Source organism: Rhinolophus sinicus, chromosome X, assembly GCF_036562045.2.
Source record: "Rhinolophus sinicus isolate RSC01 chromosome X, ASM3656204v1, whole genome shotgun sequence".
NCBI classification, from domain to species: domain Eukaryota; kingdom Metazoa; phylum Chordata; class Mammalia; order Chiroptera; family Rhinolophidae; genus Rhinolophus; species Rhinolophus sinicus.
Window position 1 is genome coordinate 17,416,141 of NC_133768.1, and position 20,998 is coordinate 17,437,138.

The following is a 20,998-nucleotide window of genomic DNA, read 5'->3' on the forward strand; positions in this document are numbered from 1 at the left end:
TTTTACTTTCTCTTATAAATCAAATTGGATGAAATTGGGGTAGGATTATTCTCTGAAAAAAATGTTTTTTTGTGTGTGGACTTTTTGGTCTATAGTCTTAATGCAGAGTCTGAAATTTATAGCAGTATTTTGCCCTGTGAAAATTAAGCCAGTGTTTAGTGCCTGATGACTGAAAATTTGCAGCCATTTGTCCTTAAAGACTGTTGCGGTGTGACGAAGTGGGCAGAAGGCAGTGAGATATAGTATGTGTCCTTAACTTAAAATCACTGTCCCCTTCAAAAATCTCCTTTAGATTTTTTTCTAATGGTTGGGCTCTAGTGTAATGCTAGCAGTCTTTTTCACAAAGCACTGTCATTGCCTTCTCCTATCGTAAACCCTGACTTAGTGAACCCAAATGCTGGGAATTGCTTTGGCCTAGACATAAAAGAGGCCAATGGCCAGGAAACCAATTGACATTAGGGATTTAGTTAGTAAAACAACTTCCAAGGAATGGTCCTGGGTCAGATCCATTAAGGCTGATTGTTCACATGTTTTTTTTTTTACCTCTCCATCTCAATCTGAAGTATAGTCACCTTTGCAGTGAGGACACTATACAACCTTCAGTTGATAAAGAGTAACTCATATACTAATGTGAAAAAGGAGGAAAACCAGTTTTAAAAGTTTGAACTACAAATGGTGAAGTAGAGTGGATTTTTAGGTAAATCTTTGTTTTCTACAAATACTCCACTCCCAGAGCATTTTAGTTAATCAAAGTCCTGTTATTAGTGTCAATAGCCATATGCTTTATTTGTGATATTCTACTTGTTAAAATTTTCCACTATTACAGACAAGGTCAACCTTCTGGTTGGCAAAACACCAATATTCCTTTGTAGCAGAGTACTGACGATCAGCTTCCTAGACGCTCTATTCAAAACACATCATCCTGGTTTCAAGCCTCAAATGATGGCCAATATTGCCATTAATGAAGGAATGATAGTGTTATTATTTACTTCCTAAAGAAAAAAAATATGTGGAAAATAGGAGAAGGCAAAAGACATTTCTTATTTATTATTTTTTTTTTGGAGCACAAAATAAAGGGAAAATGAATTACCAGATAGTTCTTGCCTCTGCTATGGCAATTTTGCCCCACTATTTGACATTAACATTCATGAAGAGATATCTATAATTCTCTGAAGCCCAGGAGCAATATCCCTTCTCGTTTAGGTAATCCATCACTCTGAAGGGTGGGCAGATAATAGAAACCTATGTTTCATTTATCGCTCCCTGCCAGTAGAGGAAATGATAGTCATATTGAAACTCTTTAATATCTTGCTTGACATCTAGGAGGGGGTTGATTATTTGCCCAGGTTCCCATTCCCAGGGCGCAGCGGTCAGCATCCGTCCTTTCTGAGGTGGAGAGTACAAGAATGGGAGTGGTCATTTGAGTTGTGTTGGGTTGGAGTCAAAACGAATCTGTCTAGATCTGTGGTTATCAAGTGATATGTGTGCATGAGGAGGAAGGGTGAGTAGATGGGGACCTAGGCTGTATATCAGTGTCTCTGACATGGGGAATGCTGTATATATTGCAAAATCACCACCATCACCAAAGTTGGAAAATACTAATCAAGTTTGAGCAGGTATTGTTACTGGAAGAAAATTTTCTCCATTGAAGTTCTGGTGGTGAAACATGGGACATTCAACAGTGCACTCCCTTTCTCCCCCAAACAACTGCTGTGTTACATTGCAAACTAGAGAAATTGTGTTTTCATTCAACTATTAATACATGTCCAGAGTCTAGCGTTTTATACATTCATAGAATTTTATTATTCATCATAGTTTGAAAGTTGTACTCTGAATGACTAAGTAAAGTTAGAAATGTAATTACAGGGTCTCTGAGTTATTGTAGTTCTTGTCACATGATGAAACTTGCTTCTGTCCCTTTCTATCATTTCTTTTTTATTTGCCTGTTTTTTCTTTCCCACTTTTTTTTTTTTTAATTCTCTGACTACAGTGTCATCACACTTTTGGAAACTAGCCTTAACTCTGTGGTTGTATAAGAAATCCTTGGCAGGTAAGGAAGTGGAGGCTCAGTGAGGTGAAGTAGCCTCTCCAAGGTGACACAGTTAACAAGCGTCAGGACCAGAATTTAACCTGAGTTTTGTCTACCTTCCGGGCATCGTGATTTTTCTGCTTCCCTCTACTTCTGCCAGAGGATATTTATATGCTTTGTACTAAAAATGTCATCATTTGTGAATCAATTAAGGCATCTACTAAACATGCATCAAAGAGCTATTTGTGTTATGCTAAGCACTGAGGATAAGATGAACAAGACGTGTTTTTTTCCTTTTTTTTTTTCCTAGCTGGGGCATCCTCACTAATAAAATATGAGTAGTATCATAAAAAGCTATAGGACCACTCAGGATGGAGCCTCTGTCCCTGCCTGTGGAGTCTGGCAGGCTTTCCAGGGCAGGTGACATTAAAAGTGGCCTTGAAAAATAAATAGGAATTTGTGGTGAAATGAATTTTTGCATTTAACTATCTGGTGTGACCCTGCGCAGGCCCATTACCTTTTCTAATTCTTACTTCCCTCTCTCTCAAGATTGTTATGAAGATGAAATGAGATTTGGAATCACTGAAAAATTTCAGATGATATTCCAAGAAGTATTTCAAAAAAATATGGCTCTCTAGGAGAGGAGAAAGCCTGATCCTTTAGAAAAATAGGGTGCACATGCTATTTATAGAAAAACATAAGGCTTTGATGTTATTTTTTGGATAATTCATAGTCCCCAGTGCAGTTAGTATGGGTAGTTGTCAGTCAATTTTCTATAACAGAGATAGGCCTCTGAGCCATACTCAGGTGATTCCTAGGCAAATTGCCTAGCAATTAGGGATGGACACCCATACTAGCACCGAGTGGTTAAGGGCAGGCCTTGAATAATTTCAGGCATCAAGCATTAGGGGGAGGACTTTGCTTTGGGCTTCAGAGAATGCACATTTTTTCAGGGTAAACTCAAATCTGCCATTTTCACCTTCTTTTTATCATCCAGGATAATTGATAGGTAGTAAAACCCAGAAAAATGTCCCTGGGCCACTTGAGTCAAGAAAGTCCTGGCTGAGAGAATGTTTTAATAATGGAAAAATGCAAACATGGTGGGAGCTGAAGTGGGTCAGTTTTGCAATCTCCACATTACAGAACATAATAATTTCAAAGCTAACCTTTCATAAATCATGGGCAGTGTCTAAACTTATCCTTTTCGTGTTTGATTAATCAAATAGCAAAGGAACACACTATATCCGCAGATGTGTGTGTATGTCTAGGTAGTTATTTATAGTATAGAAACATGTGTCTTTCTTCCAGAGGAATTCTTCTTTTGTATGCAAGCTTTGAATAATGTTAACTTATTAATGATGAAGGATAAGACCTGTATCAGTTAGCTATTGCTGTATAACAAACCACTCCAAAACTTAGTGGCTTAAAACAACTGCTATTTATTACTGCTCATGAAACTACAGGCTGAATGATTTTTCTGAACTAAGCTAAGCTCTGTGGGATTTACTTATGCTTCTGTGGTCAGCTGTGTGCCAGCTAGGGAAAACGTTATTTTGATGTGTGTAAGGGAGATGAAAAGAAATATATATATACTAGGTTATATTTTTTCCATTTTGGGAAGGAATAATTTCACTTTACATAAATCAGATGATAAAATGAGTGTGGTTAAATTTCTTATTAAAAGAATATATAAGAGCAGGAATTTTTTTTGTTTGTCTGTTTACATTCCCCTTTAGTGGACTAGATTGCAGCTTATGTGGATGACTTTGAGAAGCTTTATCCTGACAAATGTCATCATGAGATTGCCACACTGTCTGATCTCCTTTTATGTTAAATGTTTTTGTTTGTTTGGTTTTTGGTCTCCTGTAAATGGCAGTGCCTTTGACAGAACTTCAAAACAGTGAATGATTATCAATCATCAATGCTTTAGGGTGTGAGCACTCTGGGAAACATGGTAGAGAAAGAAGTGGGCACTGAAAGATTAAGGGGCCCCAAGGAAGGGTGGTATAGATGAAATTCAATCTGATTTTACAGTTCTGCCCCAGGGCAAAATTTAGTAGACTTAGCAGAGTCAATCCAGCCCTGTCAGCCTTGCACTAGTCTTTTTATAGAATTAAAGTTAAGAGGGTGGTTAGGATGTTTAATGAGACAAATTGGATAGATGTGATGGAGACTGGTGGAGAAAACATCATAGATAGAAGGATCCTGGAGGAAAGCAGAGGCTAGTTAATGCCATAAGTGGGCCACTAAGCTCTGGGAACATTTGCAGTTTTATTTCCTTCTCTCTTCCTTTGGAAGGGAATTGTATGTTTAATGGTTTAGGCTTGAGTATTATACAGAAAAAAAAAAAACCGGCTGCTTCTTATAACCTCCTAACAAACCCCTGTGATTGTAATTTGGTTTCATAATTATATTAAATCAGGTGTAATCCCTTAAAAACTCAGCACCCTTTACCTACTAATAGTGCAATCAGTCTAAATGCCATTTATAGTTAGTCTAGAGCAGAAAACAATATTTAAAACCAATTTTCAATCTCAATTCATGAAAAAAAAACCTATCACTCTATCTTATTTATAATAAATTCATTCGAGTAGATCCAGGCACAATATAAACAAGTGATGGAAAATCCCTAGGAGGTTTTGGCTCATACATTCTGAGCAGACATGCTCTGGAAAACACAGACATTCTCAGAAAACTGCAGTCTGCTGAAAATGCCAGGAGATTTCAGGAGACTGTACTCTTTATTAGGACTTGGCATCTTTCATTGCTTTTGCATAGGGAATGGGTCAACACTTTTAGCTGATCGTCCGTGTGTCCAATTCTTTTTACTGATCCTGTTTCAAATGGACAAGAGCTGAGGGCACAAGTGAAGATACATGCATGGGACCCAGGAATGTGGATCCTGCAAAGTGACCCAAATCATGACCCATAGTAGCTCACTCTTGGTGAGTTGAAAAGGGAGAATGGATAGTTTCCATGGAGGTCAGGCAGTATGTGAATAACAGCTCAATGTGAGAGTGGCATAGTGGAAAATGCAGAGGCTTTGAAGCTAAATAGACCTATCTGAATTTGGCTCTACTATTACAAGCTGTGTGACCTTAGGCAAACTACTTAACTATTCTGAGCTTCCGCTCGTTTATCAGTAAAATGGAGAAAAACATATCTATCTGCAAAGGTTGCCAAGATATTTAGCTTAGATTATATTACTAAGTACCTGGGACACAGTATTTCTTCTTTCTTCCCTCCCTCCCTTCCTTCCTTCCTTCATTCCGACCTTTCTTTCTCTGTTTCTTTCATTCAACAAATATTTATTGAACACTGTACCAGATGCTGTCAGTGTTTTGTCCATATTCCCTTGGATCCCTTTATAATTTTTGTGCAAAGGACTCCTGGTATGTTTTACCTCCAAGAAGCCAGTATGTGTGTCTATTTGTCAAAGCATTGCCTTCAAGCTGCCAGAACCCATTTTGCTGAAGAACCAAAAGGGTCTAGGAATTTACATCCCATTTTGGGCATCCATTAACCAATAATTGATAGATGGGAAGAAATAAATGCTCCAGTCCTTGTGCGTCCTAATGGGCACAATTCTGAGGTGTCACCTAGACTATCTCCAGAGCTCCTTTGCAGGATTGAGCCAAAGTTACCATCCGTGGGATTTAATGTCCTATCCTTGCTTGGTCTCCTTCCCTTCCTAGTCTCATTTCCCTAGTCCCCTACTGATTCCCTGGGAACACTTCCTAACAAATCATTTTCACATGATTGCTTATCTTAGGGTTTGCTTTTGGGAAACCCGGTTCGAGTCATGCACCTTCCATGTAGCCCATACGGCTCTGGGTGTTAGGAATGCAGCCATGAACAAGTTAGACATAGGCTTCCTCTCATGTTTTATTAACTAGAAATAGTGTAGTGAGAACCTATGTTAAACAGATTCCCACAACAAAGACTGCATTTTAGACATTCTGCACAATTGTACACTTCCTCTGTGTGGGAAAGGATATAGGCTTCAGAATTAACACTTCTAAATCTGTGTCCCGACTTGTTCACGTGTTAGCTGTAAAACACTGGGTAGCTGCCTTTGACTTTCTGAGCCTTATTTTTTCCATCTACAATGAATTTACTAATGCCTGCCTTGCCAAACTCACAGGGTTGCTGTAGGGCTGACTAAAGTAGAATACTTAAAAGCCACTCTGGCACATAACCCAAAACTTAGTCATTACCTAGAGATGTTACCTGAACGATCAACAAGCTGGGGCTTTGAAAAATGAAGGTTCATCGTGCCACTTCATAGAACATGTTACATATTTTATAAGGCACTGTTTTATAAATTAACTTTAATGTTTTTATCCTTGCTGAATGAAACAAATGTGATTTGATAGGGTCAGTACAACGTCATAAGCTCAGTGTGGTTAAAATGAAGAGCAGGCTGATACATAAAACAGACAGCGCTATAGGTGACAGCAAAATGTAAACATACCTCTTAGAGTTCTGCTAAGTGTGAAGTGTTGACAAAGTGTTGACAAAGAACCTAAGGAGGTAAAGCTTTTGAAGAAGCCCTGCCCCTGACATGTCCTCCCAGCCCCCCCCCCCACAAGTGCCGGGGCATTAATAGCTTCCTCATGTAACTCCATCTTCTGTTGAAGGGTTGCTAATCCTCTCATCTCCTCTGAAGCTGCAGAAATATTCCCTTTGATGTCGTCCATCTTGATATTAGAGAATCAGGCTCAACACTTTTGTAGGAATCCCTTTGCCTGTTTGTTACTGCTTCTGGAAGCTAAAGCTTTGAGATGCCTGATTCAGGTTTTCCAGAGTTAATTATGTCCACAGATGAATTTGGTGGTAAAATTCAAAGTCGGTTAAGCTAAAGGAGTACATTTCCTGGTAGCATACATGGTGTTTAAGACCCTAAGGGCAAGATGCATTCACGTTTCACTAAGGACTGGAAACATCCTGAAAAGTCAACGTAAGTTAAGGCAGAACCCACCTATCTGTACTCATTCCTCTCTTTGGGACCACATAGTCTTTTATATCTACTAATCTGGTATCAGCTTCATATTTCTCTTACTCTTAAGGCTAGTTCTTTTGCTAGATCTATATGTGGCATGTCATTGCTGCCTCTTAGTGGTGGCCTTCAGTCAAGTTGACATCAGCTTACAAAATGACTGCCTACAGTCCGTTGTCCTGACCTTTCCTAGGTCCCAATACCAAATGATGAAATACCTTTTTTTCCTGCCAATCTAGATGCTGAATTGGTTTCCTTGACTGAAGTGTCCACTTTTGGTCCAATCAGCTGGGGTCAACGAGTGGTGAGAGCATAGCACTGACATGGCTTCAGAGTCTTACCTGTTAGGAGGAGGTAGATAGTTAAAGAAGTAGAGATCAGGGTGGGCAAACATTCTAAAACCTATTTACTACAGTGATTCAGATGTATGCTTGGGGTTGCTTGCTAAGTTTCTATCACCTACGTTTATTTAGCTCTCAGAAAAAAAAAAGCCCCACAAACCAAGCAGCCAAAGACAAGTCTGACAGAACCATCTGGACTCCAAAATTTGACATCATTCTGGCTTGTCTTAAACCTTTCCTTCTTTCGAAACCTACAATCTTTTGACAGTTTGTTCCCAAGTAAGAAGGACTGTATTTATATAGGAAAGGGTACTATTTAGGCCTTTTACTAATATAGAATCTGTGATTATTCTGGCATAATTTTCAAAGTGATTAAAAAATTTATTCCATTAGCTTCTTGGAAAGGGTTATTTAGCCATGAATTCTGATGGAACATCCATTTCGGTGAAGACGAAACAAGCCCACATTGCTGTCATGTATTTCATCAGCACTGAAATTGGACTTCATTAAAGCTAAGATGGAACTTTAACTTTTACAATCTGATTCATGTTTTATGGCCAAAGTAAAATGAGATAAAAAGGAGAAAAGAGGGAGGGAGAGAATCTGCTTTGTGGCTCCAACAGATCTTTCTAGTTTGTATTTCCTCATAAAGCCCTGTGGGGGGGGGGCACCATTTCTTTCAAGTAAGTGGCACTTGCTAGAAGCTACAGGAAGTTACTGTTATCTACCAGAATGCATCTTCTTCAAAAGCTGAATCCAATCTGAGAAGACACCCAAGTTCTTTTGTCTTCATAGAAAGCTATAGACATGGAATCCAGCAGATTTCGTCATTCTAAAGAGCTTGGACCCTTTCAGGTGGGCAAGACCACTGAATCAGACACCCATGCAATTGCAACAAAAAGAATACAATACCTCGGAATAAACTTAACCAAGGATGTGAAAGACCTATATGCTGAAAATCATAAGACACTTTTAAAAGAAATTGAAGAAGACACAAAGAAATGGAAAGACATTCCGTACTCATGGATTAGAAGAATCAACATAGTTAAAGTGGCCATATTACCCAAAGCAATATACAGATTTAATGCAATCCCCATCAAAATCCCAATGGCATTTTTTAAAGAAATAGAACAAAAAATCATCAGATTTGAATGGAACCACAAAAGACCCTGAATTGCCATAGCAATCCTAAGAAAAAAGAACAATGCTGGAGGTATCACACTCCCTGACTTTAGCTTGTACTACAGGGCAACAAAAGTCAAAACAGCATGGTATTGGCAGAAAAACAGACACACAGATCAATGGAATAGAATCGAGAACCCAGAAATAAACCCAGATAAATATGGACAGATAATTTTTGACAAAGAAGCTAAAAACATACAATGGAGGAAAGACAGCCTCTTCAATAAATGTTGCTGGGAGATTGGAAAGCCACATGCAAAAGAATGAAACTGGACTGCTATCTGTCACCATGTACCAAAATTAATTCAAAATGAATCAAAGACTTAAGCATAAGACCTGAAACTGCATAGAAGAAAACATAGGTACTAAACTTATGGACCTTGGGTTCAAAGAGCATTTTATGAATTTGACTCCAAAGGCAATGGAAGTAAAAGCTAAAATAAACGAATGGGACTATATGAAACTTAAAAGCTTCTGCACAGCAAAAGAAACCATCGACAAAATCAAGAGGCCATCAACTGAATGGGAGAAGATTTTTGCAAACAGTGCCTCCAATAAGGGGCTAGTATCCAGAATATACAAGGAACTCATGCAACTCAACAACAAAAAAACAAACAACCCAATTGAAAAATGGGCAGAGGACTTGAAGAGACATTTCTCCAAAGAGGACATACAAATGGCAAATAGACATATGAAAAAATGCTCAACATCACTAATCATCAGAGAAATGCAAATCAAAACCACAATGAGCTATCACCTCACCCCAGTCAGAATGGCTATCATCAACAAGACAAATAGTAACAAGTGCTGGAGAGGCTGCGGTGGGAATGCAGACTGGTGCAGCCGCTATGGAAGGCAGTGTGGAGGTTCCTCAAAAAATTACGAACAGAATTACCATATGACCCAGCAATCCCTCTCCTGAGTATCTACCCCCAAAATCTGAAAACATTTATCCATAAAGAAACGTGTGCTCCAATGTTCATTGCAGCTTTATTTACAGTGGCCAAGACATGGAAACAACCAAAATGTCCTTCGATATATGAATGCATAAAGAAGTTGTCGTATATATACAGAAAGGAATACTATTTGGCAGTAAGAAAAGATGAAATAGGACCATTTGTGACAACATGGATGGATCTTGAGATTATAATGCTAAGCGAAATAAGTCAGACAGAAAAAGTAGAGAACCATATGATTTCACTGATACGTGGTATATAAAACTGAAAAGAACAAAAGAACATGACAAACAAATGAAGGAACAAAAAGTCATAGACATAGGCAATAGCTTAGGGGTTACCAGAGGGTAAGGGGGGAGGTCGGCTCTAGAAGAGTGTAAAGGGGGTCTAATATATGGTGATGGAAAGAGAACTGACTCTGGGTGGTGAATGCACAATGCAAGAAATAGATAATGTATTACAGAATTGTACACCAGAAATCTATGTAACTTTACTAACAATTGTCACCCGCAATAAACTTTAATTAAAAAAAAAGTGGTAACAGCTCCCTGCTGTGCTATCCTCAGAATACTGGATTATCCACTGCTAGGTTCTCTTAAATAGTCCTGTGTTAAACTCACCCCCAATTGAGTGTGACTTTTTCTTTCCTGCCAGGATCCTGACTGATAAAAGTAGGGAGAGCCCGACATTCTCCTTCCCTCTCCCTAGTTCTGTTTCCAGTCCTCTAACCTGCTTCGTGGTAGACCATAAAAAAAAAAAAGTCAACCAATTTTCAGGCATACAGGAAGGATGCTCTGTGAAACATATCCTCCATTCCCCACTTCTCTTGTAATTTCTTTATTAGGAGATGCAATCTTTCATTGTATTTAGAGATAAAGTTTTAAATTAAATTAGAAGATGCCTGATTAGAACCAGGTTCCAGACATTATGAATACAAGGATTGTCTCTGATCTCAAGGAGTTTATAGTGTAGGCCAGTAACTGATACTAAATTCTTTCTTGATAGTATGTTTTGCTAGAGAAATAGGAAGGCTCTGGGCTTTTGATGACAAAGGCAAGCTTAGGGAGAGAGGGAGAGTGGAAGGGGAGGCAGCTTATAGTAGCTCCAAAGACATAAGCTAATTATCTCTCTCTCTTTTTTTCCTCCCTTCTTCTAGCATTTGGATTCTTTTTAGAACTTGAAGAAACCTTTATCATAATATCTTCTACGTCTTTCCTTAACAGATTGGAAAACTGAGGGCTTCAGAAATTAAGTGGTTTACCCAAGTCATACAATGACCCCTGACCCCTAGCTTTTTCAAAAGGTCTTGATGAAATTTCATAGTACAACTATTGAGCAAGGATTGAGCTGTGGCTATGGCTGGAGTTGCCTGTAAAGGAAAGATCAAGAACATCTGATGATGAAGAGAGAACTGGGTTAGAAAGAAAGGCACACATGGGTACTTCTCTGGGTGAGTCAGTGTAAAGAGAGGCTTTTATGTGACTTATTTATGATAAATGATGAGGAGGAAAATAAAACACTCATGTTTCGTTTCTTGAACAGTATATACTATGTCTTTTTGGAACTGGAAAAAATTTAACACAGGACTGTAAGTATTCAGTTGGTACAGTTTCCCCAGAGCAGTCTTACTGACATGTAAATGACAGAACTATTATTTCAGATCGTTGCCAGGTAGCCCAGCTATGCAGATGTCTACAAATTGAATTCTGGTATCTCGCTCCATTTGGCCACATTGATATGAGCCTCATCAATTAAATATCTTAATAGCAGGCTCTCATCTCAATTCTCCTTTCACATGTCTATCTAACCTTAACATTCATAGTATTGGGGAAGGCTTTGGATAGACAGGTGAGAAGCTGGCAGCTTTGAGATGGGACTCCCAGTGAAAACCAAAAGCATGCAAAAAGAACATTCCTAGAGTGATGCAACCCCAGAGTGGGTGGACAGAAGGCTGGGAGACAGGCCAGATGAGATAATGTCTTGAATTAAGGCCACAATGATAAGGGAAGGATGAGGCATGACTTCTAGATCAAGTGGGGTGTTTATTGCTTTTAATTTTATTTAAAGAGAATGTCTGTCCAAGAGAGGTGAATTTTAGGAAAAGAAGCTCCATATTATCGTTAGTATTTTGCAGTGTTGAGATTACAATGATCCAATCGATGGATTCATGCCACAGGTGTGTCTGTAGATACATATGTATACATGTAATTGCTATAATTTTGCCAGACAGTTACAAGATACATAGTTTATATGAAATTGTTTAGGTTATAGAACTTATAGGGGCATGCTAACTGCTATCTGAGTTTCCTCCAGTCTTTGGAAGGCAGCTCTTCTGATGACAAAGCAGTAAAAAACTCATTCTCTATAATCCAGCACCCCAGGAGATACACTGGGAAGGGGTGAGCATGGAAGATGACCTGGAGAAGGATCAGGGCATCTGGGCATTGATTTAGAGGGCACCCATCCTGCAACTTATCAAGGGTTTATGATCCTGTGTAATGAATTGTGTACCTACTAGCAGACAGAACTTCTGGGATTTCCATGATTTACATAGAAAACTACTAATACTTCCAGCACTTGGACCACTCTCACAGGGACCCCAGGTTGGGAGACCAACCTATACGTCCTCCTCCAGCCCTGATCTTCCAAACTTGAGAGATTCTCCCCAAAGACCAACACATAACCATTTTGTGCATTTGTTAACAGGTACTGTGACATCCTTAAAAGTGCACGATTTTCAACTTTCATGGCTGTGTCCTTAAATGGGCTCTTAATTTCCACAGCCCTTGAATTGTGACAAGCTTTCAAAGGAAGAGATCCCCAAACCAATTGCTTGAGCATGGTAACATTTTAAAGGAGTGCTTAGTTGCAGCCATTAGTTCCTAGCAGAGAACTGGCAGGCAGCCATCACACCCAGCCCCACATTCACAGCAAATGTAGGTTGCAGTGGGGGAGACTCAGGAAACATTTTTTTGTGTAGGGCCTGGGATTGCTCTGTGTTTGTAAAGCCTAATAGAACCTGTTAAATGGACAATGAGTGGGCCTGAGATTCTTGTCGTAAAAAAGTCTTGAGAAACAGATGCTAATGGAGGCATTTATTTATATGAGTCATTTCATAGTCGTTGTCATAATTTTCTTCTCTGTCATTACCATTTCATGACCATCTTTGGTCAAGTGATTCCATGGTTCCATTCTACTTGCTGAAAACAAAAGTATAATTCTGGAGGCAGTGTTCCTTTCCCCTGACTGGAGGCATCCTTTTCTTTGGGTTGGATTTTCTAACTTTTCTTTGTTCCCATTTGTCACCCCATCTTTGTTGACTCTGCCCTATAAATTAATCCCTCTGCCCATGTGACTTAGTCTCTCATTGCTAACTCCTCTCTGTACACAGTCTTATCTGTTTGAATTTCCTAGTGTCAGTCATTACTTAGGGAACACAGAAAATGGAAATGGCTTCTTATATTTTATTCTTTTCTCCTGAAAGATTATTCTACCAATGGGCCTTTTGAGAAGAGGCTTTGGCCTATTTAAAGGCACACAGTATTCACAGACATGTACAAAGTCTGTCCCTGATATTTAATTTCTGAAATTACTCTTTGCATTCAACTCTAGAGAGTGATTTGGAGATTTCTCAGGCAACTTAAAATGAGGCCGGCACAGGTGTGGCCGGATGGCTCAGTTGGTTAGAGCGCGAGCTCTGAACAACAGGGTTGCCGGTTCGATTCCCACGTGGGCCAGTGAGCTGTGCCCTCCTCCACAACTAGATTGAACACAACGAGCTGCCGCTGAGCTTCCAGAGGGGCGGCCGGATGGCTCAGTTGGTTAGAGCGTGAGCTCTCAACAACAGGGATGCTGGTTCAATTCCCACATGGAATGGTGGGCTGCGCCCCCTGTAACTAAAGACTGAAAACAGCAACTGGACTTGGAGCTGAGCTGCGCCCTCCACAACTAGATTGAAGGACAATGACTTGGAGCTGATGGGCCCTGGAGAAACACAGTGTTCCTCAATATTCCACAACAGAAAAAAATGTTGTTTTTTTTAAAAAATGAGGCCAGCACATCCTTGGGATATAGTCTTTTCAAATGCTCAGAATTGCTATTCCTGTTCAGTTGATTCAGTTTCTTCCATTGAAGTCTCAGCAGGAGCTGAAGTTGACGTCCCAAGCCTTCTTATGACTCGCTGCAATGTTGGGGAAGTCACTACTGTAACATTCCCAAAGGCTGGTGCCCTGGAAAATGCAAAGTCACACAGCAGCCATCCACTTGTGCCCTCACGTTCCATGTTATCAGATCTATATTTTTGTTGAAAAGTCACACTGCAACATGGAGCCTAACTGTTGTTCTCTTCTTCTACAAAGGAGGAGGAGGGCTGAGGAGGCTTGGGTTATAGTTTCCATATTGTTGCTGGACAACTGGCTGAGCTTGAGCAAGTGGATTGTCTCTGTCCCTCACTTTCTTCATCTGTAAAATGAAGTCGTTGGATGAGTGATAAAATTCTATACAGTTCGGAATCATTCTTTCTTCTAAATTTCTGCATGGAATTTATTTTCCTCAGTTATAAAACAGATAGTATTTCTAAACTTTGGCCCTTATTATTGCCCGCTCTTTTTCCTATTGTCTTAATTGTCTTACTTTTTTGATGTGATATTTTCCCATTTAAACTTTTAAAACATTTTTATTTTATCTAGGATTGATTACTATATTACTTTTTGATATAGCATTCAAATTATTTTTAGTGTTGGTGGGAATTTTTCAGTTTTTCTTCTGTTAGTTTTACTATGTCAGTAAATTTTTATTGCAGTGTAACATACACGTAGAAATGTACACAAATAATAAGCATAGAGCACAATGAATTGTCAAGAGGTGTAACCCATGTAGTCAGAACCCAAATTAAGAAGGAATTTAACAAGTTTCTCTGAAGCTCCTTTAATTCCGCATTCAATTCACTCACCTCCTGCTTTATAAGGGTAACCACTGTGCAGATTTCTAACACTACATATTTGCCTTACCTGTATTTAAACTTTAAGTAAATGGAATCATCCTATATATACTGTTTGGGACCTGGCTTTTTCACTTAATTTTGAGACTCACATATGTTGTGTAGGGAACTGAAATTTGTTTATTCTCATTGCTGTGCAGCAGTGTAACTTTTCAAATGATTTTCTTAAACTAGCATAGGAATTTCAGTCCTGTGTTTGTATATCAAGTAAATGCTGACGATGTGTCTCTATGGGGAAAGAGTATATATGCTAGAAATTATAACATTGGAGCAATATAAGATTTTCTAACATTTTTCTACCTGTGGCCATGGCAACCATTGGAAATGCTGGAGAGCCTAATGTTTAAAGGGGGCTGCCAGACTGTTTTCTGGATATTTCAGAGGATCCCACAGTCTCTTCATAAATTAAGGAAAAGTAGAATCCAACAAATTTTACTCCATTTCCCTGAAACAAGTACCTACAACATATAAGCTCCACTGCATATTACGTTGTCAATGTTGTTTTGAAAATAGATGTGGAACCACATAACCAACAGACAATGATCAATAGATCAAATAGCGCCTGGGGCTTCAAGGTGGGGATAGGAGCACAATGAGACGGAAGCAGCCATGTAGCAGTTGGCTCCTCTGGAAGGTAAAAGTCCAATAAGCAAAGAGCAAGCTCAGGCTCAATGCATGTACCCACGGCCTTCTGAATTCAAGTTTGAACTTGTTTACCAGTGGCCATGCCTTTGAAAACATAGTTGGTTGATACTTCTAGGGAAAGATGTCAATACAGTAAGAACTTCCTATTTGTCAAGATTACATATTCTAAAGAGAGATTAGAAGCCATTCTGAGATGGGCATTAAAAATACTCATTTGGGGAATTATTCATGTGAAAAATCTGATGGTCCCAAGTAGGACTATAATCTCTAACTATTTCTTCTACATGCCTAATTTCTCCTATACTTGTTAAATGAAAATGTTAATTTCCATGGCTGAAAGTCTTCTTTTAAAGAAAGGTTTTATTGAGCCAGAAATGCTAGCCAAAAAGAATGAAGGGCATGAAGTCTGAAACACCAGCAGCATGGCTAGGTGAAAAAGACACAAATGTCCATTGTTTTGGAGTCTGCAAGTATTTAAATACATCCAGTGGTTGGTGGGGAAGAAAGATATAGGACGTCTGAAAGAGTTTCCATTAGCTATAGACAAAGGTGTGGGAGAAAGTGAAGTTGGGCCAGCTCTGTGATAGGCGCAGACTGCAAAGAGAAATGTCCACTCCTGTGGACTGGTTGTGGGCAGCAGTCCAGGAGGTCCATGTGCAAACAAGAAGGGAGGCTCCTAGGATTCCATGGTGCCTGGCTAGGGTAATCGTGGAAACAGCTACCTGGAAATTCAGATGAATTTCCAACAGACATAGAATGAATGTGAGCAACCTTTTGTTAGCTGGCACACAACCGTTAACAGGCTAACAGTTCTTGCACTCTCTGGCCACTAATTACTCTCTGGTAATCTAATTTAGAACATCTCAGAAAATTATTTTTTTGACAAAGAGATGCTGTAGAATTTTTTTAGTGCTTTTTCACCTTCCTGCTAAGCAACAATTAGTTGTTACTTTCTTCCTTTAGTATTTTCAGAAATCTCCAAAGGAAATGAATCAAAAAGGCAGATACATTTCCTTTAGATAGAAGAGCCTGACTATTTTCTTCTTTCTTGGTGATAGACAAAAAGTTTTCCTTTTACTCATTTCCTTCCACCCCTCAGGATTTTGGATGGAGGCAGCATACTTATCCTATGTGGAATAAGTGCATAACCCAGAATCCTTTTAAAATGCCAAATGCTTAAAAGAAATGTCAGCAGTTCCATGTTCTTCAGGGTTCATCTGTCTAGCACTTGAGGGGATCATTTAATGAATCTGTTGAGGCTAATGTGAGTTGGGGCCATCTGTGTCATAGATAAGTGAATGCTGCAGGCATAGAAGGGGTTTCAACAAGCTGATCTTATTTTTTTCTTCTTTTTAACAAGTGAACACAGGAAACATGACTGTGGCTTTGGTATTCTACAGTGGGACACTACCTGGTTGCTGTGACGGAGGACATAAGGAGAATGATTGATTTACTTGGTTAGTAAAACATTGGAAAAAAAATTGGGACAGAGCAGATATTCTGATGCTAGTGTTTGCCTCAGTTTAAGGACTAGGTTGCAATCAAGTCCTGTGCTTGTAAAGTGATCTACTTCTCCCAACCCCCTGTTTCCTATTTCCTTTAACATTCATTTATTCTTTCATTCTATTTACAATTTTTGAGATTTGTTTTTGGTAATAGGCATTTCTTTCCACTACTGTTATTACTTTTGCTAACTAACAAATGTATGTTGAATAATTAGCATATGTCAGGTACTGTTCTAAGTGCTTTACATATATTATTCTATATAACCCTCACAATAACCTGATGAGATGGGTATTATTATGACCAACTTACAGATGAGGAAACTGAAGCTTGGAGATGATAAGTAACTTGTCCAACATCACCCAGTTAGTAAGTGGGAGAGACAGTATTTGAATCCAGGCAATCTTACAACAGAAATAATAGTATTAACTAATAAACTATCTTATATCATGAGTATGATTGAGGATTGTTTTCAAATGAATCCATATTTAAACTAATTTTTACTTTTGTCAGCCTTAAACACACTTTTATGGATTCTACATATTTATTCATTGCCTTACATGTCACTGGAAAACCACATCCCAGTTATCCCCCAACCCAAACCAAGAATTTAAGACATATTATGTGTAAAGCACTTTACTTACCCCCAGTGATATTAAAAAGAAGAAATAAATCTGTTCCCTGTTGACTAGGGAATTATGATACATACCAAAAATAATTTTGAAGTCAATGTGTTAAGTTAAACAAGAAGTACAGAAAAAAAGTAAAGGGAATTTAGAAAGAAGTAGCATTTAGGTTGAAAATTAAGAGTGGCTAGGAATTTGAAATGAAAAGAAATGGGGTTCACTCTATTAGAGATGGAGGCACAGTTATTTATAGAGAATGAAAAGGCATATTAATAGAGCTGCAATAAATTTATCTGATTGGAACATTGGGTGTGTCAGTGGTGTACTTGAGCAGGACGGACTCTTACAGACTAGGTGTAGAGTCAATTGTTAAATATACAGGAATTTTTGTGAGCCAGTTTTAAACCTTTGGTAGCTTGAAATCAGTCATGGTGGGAGTATTAACATCATGAAAATTGGCAAATACTACAAATCTTGGATTTGTTTCTTAAATTCCTTTTTTTTTATTAGTTTCAGGTGTACAAAACAATGTAATAGTTAGACATTTACACCCCTCATAAAGTGATAACCCTCCTCTCCCAATCTACTACCCCTCTGACATCGTATATAGCTGCTATAATTCCATTGACTCTATTCCCTATGTGTACTCCATATCTTGTAACGCTATATATATATAAATTATAGTTGACATTCAATATTATTATTCAGCTTCAGCTTCAGGTGTACAGTGCAGTGGTCAAGCATCTATACCGTCCATGAAGTTGTCTCCCTAATAAGACAAGTGCCCCTCTGACACCCTATAAAATCTTTACAACATCATTGATTATGTTCTCCAAATTGACTCTCATATCCCCGTGGCAATTTTGTGGCTACTAATTTGTACTTTATAATCCCTTTACCTTCTCCTCATCCCCACCCCCCTCCCACCTAGCAACCATCAGTTTTTTCTCTATATCTTTGAGATTATTTCTGTTTACTTTGCTCATTTATTCAGTTCTTTAGATTCCACATATAAGTAAGATCACATGGTATTTGTCTTTCTCAGTCTGACTTATTTCACTTAGCATAATGTTCTCTAGGTCCATCCATATCGTTGCAAATAGTAAGATTTCACTCTTCTCTATGGCCGAGTACTACTCCATTGTATAAATGTACCACAGTTTCTTAATCCAGTCATCTACCAATGGGCATTTCGGTTGTTTCCATGTCTTGGCTATTGTGAATAGTGCTGCAATAAACATAGGGGTGCATATGTTGTTTAGAATTAGCATTTTGGATTTCTCTGGATAGATACCTAAGAGTGGAATTGCTGGGTCATAAGGTAGTTTCATTTTCAATTTTTTTGAGATACCTCCATATTGATTTCAAAAGTGGCTGCACCAATCTGCAATCCCACCAACAGTGCACCAGGGTTCTCTTTTCTCCACATCCTTGCCAGCGCTTGTGGTTTGTTGGTTTATTTTTTTACATTACTAATTGTGTTTACAAGAGAAGAGATTGAAGAGGTTGGAAAGATTGTTGAGAGCAGTGTTTGAATGGCCCTGAATTCCAGCTCAAGGTATGTAGGCATTATTCATGTAAGTAACAGTGCTTATGGAAGGCCATTTAGCAAGACATCAAAGTAACTATCAAGGAAAATAGTAGTAATACTTAGATGTGGTTCATTGACTCTTAGGATCTCAGGTATGAAAGAGACTTTAATGTTCCAAATGCTCATCTAATGTCAGAATTGTGACTGCTTTCATTTTCCCTGAATACGCCAAGTTCTCCAATTAGTTGGGTGATTTGTTTTTCAAAATATGTCAGTACCTGAATATGTATGCATTTGCTTTGCATGTAGGTATTTTGTTTAGGCTAGATGATGAAAACTAAGTTTGTGCACTAATTTTTAGCAGTGAGGTACAACTGTCTTGCCAATGTTGGTGCCATCTTTCTGACTGCAGATGATTCTAGATTACAAAACAGATTCATATCAGATCTCAAGAAGAATGGAATTTGTTGTGAAGCTCTTTTGAAAAACTCAATGCAAGAAAACCTCAAACATCAAAATGGATAATTGGATTATTCATTTTTAAAATAATTTCTTTTGCTGTGCATAAGCTTTTAATTTGATGTGTAGTCCCATTCATTTATTTTAGCTTTTATTTTCTTTGCCTTTGGGGTCAAGTTCACAAAATCCCCTCTGTGACCCAGGTCCATAAATTTAGTGTATGTTTTCTTCTATGTATTTTATTGTTTCAGGTCTTATATTCAAGTCTTTAATCCATTTTGAGTTAGTTTTTATGTGTGGTATCAAATAGCAGTCTATTTCATTCTTTTGCACGTGGCTTTCCAATTTTGTCAGCTCTAGTTATTGAAGAGGGTTTCCTTTCTCCATTGTGTGTTTTTGGCTCCTCTGTTGAAAATTAGTTGCCCATATATGTGTGGGTTTATTTTGGGGCTCTCAATTCTGTTCCATTGGTTTGTGTCTCTATTTTTCTTTGTTACAGCCTTCTCTGCTGTAATTAATATGTGATTTAAAATTTTATTTATAATGTGTACAAAGGTTGTTGAAACAAACATTTTGATGTTTTGAAATGCATCTGCATTGAAAACTCAGCACCTCTTTCTCACTCCACTGTTCCTTACAACTAATATCTTTATTAAAATGAATTTCATGTATAACAATAACCAACTGGGCTATTTTTTAAATCACAATCTTAAAGGCTACATTAGCATTTATTTGTTTAAACTACTAATTGAGATTGTCCAAGTTTTGTGAGTTGTTAAAACATCCTCTTGGTAAAGGCAATGATAGGAACTAAAATTCTGAGGTATTATTCTAAATATCACCACAGACTTTGGTCTCAATCTTGGGAAGCTGCTTTCCAATTTCTTTCATTGCTCATAAAGAGAGGTTAAGATATGGCAGAAAGAGAAAAAACGTTTGTAGCCAACTTGAGGTTGTATTATCACCTAACTAGGATGGGTCAAGAGTCTTGTCTTTTTGTATGTAAAGGACAGTTAAAATAGAACACAGAAGTGAGCTTCAAAATAGCCAGTGCAGTAGCTTGATCCTAGAAGAGGAAACTGACCAAGAAAACACTTCACTTGTCTCAAATAAGTTTTGGTCCAGAGGCAACCTACTGAATGGGAAATGATATTCGCCAGTAATATATCTGATAAGGGATTAATATAGGGGTTAATATCCAAAATATATAAAGAACTCATACTACTTAACACCAAAAAAACAAAACAAAACCACAAACAATCCAATTGAAAAATGGGCAGAGGACCTAACTAGAGATTTCTCCAAAGAGGATGTATAGATGTCCAACAGACATATGAAAAGATGTTCAACATTACTAATTATCAGAGGAATGCAAATTCAAACCCACAATGAGATACCACTTAACACCTGTCAGAATGGCTATCATCAATAAATCCACAAACGATTGTTGGAGAGGATGTGGAGAAAAGGGAGCCCTTGTGAAGTGTTGGTGGGATTGCAAATTGGTACAGCCACTATGGAAAACAGCATGGAGGTTCCACAAAAAATTGAAAATACAACTATCAATACCCATCAATTCTACTTCTGGGTATTTATCTGAAGAAATCCAAAACACTAATTTGAAAAGATGTGTGCACCCCTATGTTCATTGCAGCATTATTTACAATAGCCAAGGTATGGAAGCAACCTGAGTGCCCATCAATAGATGATTGGAAAAAGAAGAGGTGG

At 38.3% G+C, this 20,998-nt stretch overlaps 1 long non-coding RNA gene across 1 annotated transcript in view; it reads right to left on the reverse strand.

Moving 5' to 3' along the window:
• Window positions 1–7,236: 7,236 nt before the first annotated feature.
• The window catches only part of LOC141569541 (uncharacterized), a 742,180-nt gene continuing 728,418 nt past the window's right edge, over window positions 7,237–20,998 (reverse strand). The window contains exon 9 of the long non-coding RNA XR_012493260.1: window positions 7,237–7,369. This is a non-coding gene — a long non-coding RNA (uncharacterized LOC141569541). The remainder of the gene's footprint in view (window positions 7,370–20,998) is intronic.